General features: G+C 45.9%; 1 non-coding gene across 1 annotated transcript; it reads left to right on the top strand.

The window, feature by feature from the left end:
- The first annotated feature begins 918 nt into the window (after window positions 1–918).
- On the top strand, window positions 919–990 carry trnag-ucc. Its single transcript has one exon. It is a non-coding gene; the product is annotated as a tRNA-Gly (tRNA).
- Window positions 991–1,234: the final 244 nt, after the last annotated feature.

The raw sequence follows: 1,234 nt of genomic DNA, 5'->3' as shown, positions 1-1,234 counted from the left end.
AGATTCGGAAGGGGAATTCAATTCTCCCTCCGCCAGTTGTTGTTTTGTATGTTGCTCCTGACCCATCACAACACAGATCTGAGTGAATGCGCAAACAACCTCTCTCTATACATTTCACTCAAAATAATGTCAATAACAGGACGGATTGAAACAAAATGCAAACTATGTTGAATACTGGATGTAGGGAATCATGTTACTGTAGAGCCTTTACAAAACTGAAATCAGGCTTTCGGCCCATCATTCACAAACCAGTCTGCACTCCCTCTTGAAACCTCTCCAATTACCCAGATCCCTGTCTGCTTGAAGACTGTGTGTGTGGAGTTTGCACATTCTCCCGGTCTCTGCGTGAGTTTCCTCCGGGTGCTGCAGTTTCCTCGCACAGTCCAAAGATGCGCAGGTGAGGGTGGATTTGCAACGCTCAATAGTCAATAGTGTCCAGGTGAGTGTTGGTTATATGGTTAGCCATGAGGAATGCGGGGTTACAGGAATAGCGTAGAGGGTGAGACTTGGTGGGATGCATGATGAGCCGAATAGCCTGTTTCTGCACTGTAAGAATTTTATGATCCTATACTCCATCCCATCTATATCTGTGGATTAAGAGGACTATCACCTGATCAAATATCCCCCTTCAATGGGTCAACGTTTGTTTTCTATCTGACAAAGAACTGCAGATGTTGCAGATCTGAGAGACAGCACCAAAATTGCTGGGAAACTCAGCAGGTCCGGCAGTTTTTGTGGGGAGTGAACCTTTTGGATCCAGTGATTGTTCTTAAGAGCTGAAGGCTTCTGATTCTGGTGTTTTCAGACCTGTTGACGTTTTACAAGCAATTTCTTGTTTTGCTTTCAGCCCCAGTTCTGTTGGTGACTATCACGGCCTTGTTATGTGTGTTTGGGAAGAGGGACAAGTTAGCTGCGAGCGCGGTGGTGGTGTAGTGGTGAGCATAGCTGCCTTCCAAGCAGTGGATCTGGGTTTGATTCCCGGCTGTCGCAGTGTTGTGGCTTTTCCTGTGGTTTTGCAAGGAAAGGTCTTGAGCACCAACGTTGCATTCTGTGGCAAAATGGATTTGTCAGGTTGCTTTCGGGTTTTCATGGCGATGGTTCCTGTTAATTGCCGTGACAATCCGGGCAGCGTTGCTCGAAAGCTTTCCTCTCTGCTGCCTATTGCTTATTTGAATATTGTTCGCAACATAAGGTTCGTTTTGTTTTGTTCGAAAAGTGAGAGATTGCTATCGTC

This window comes from Chiloscyllium plagiosum, unplaced genomic scaffold (genome assembly GCF_004010195.1).
Source record: "Chiloscyllium plagiosum isolate BGI_BamShark_2017 unplaced genomic scaffold, ASM401019v2 scaf_7732, whole genome shotgun sequence".
NCBI classification, from domain to species: domain Eukaryota; kingdom Metazoa; phylum Chordata; class Chondrichthyes; order Orectolobiformes; family Hemiscylliidae; genus Chiloscyllium; species Chiloscyllium plagiosum.
Note: the sequence above shows the minus strand (reverse complement) of the source record. Positions and strands in the feature narration are given on the sequence as shown.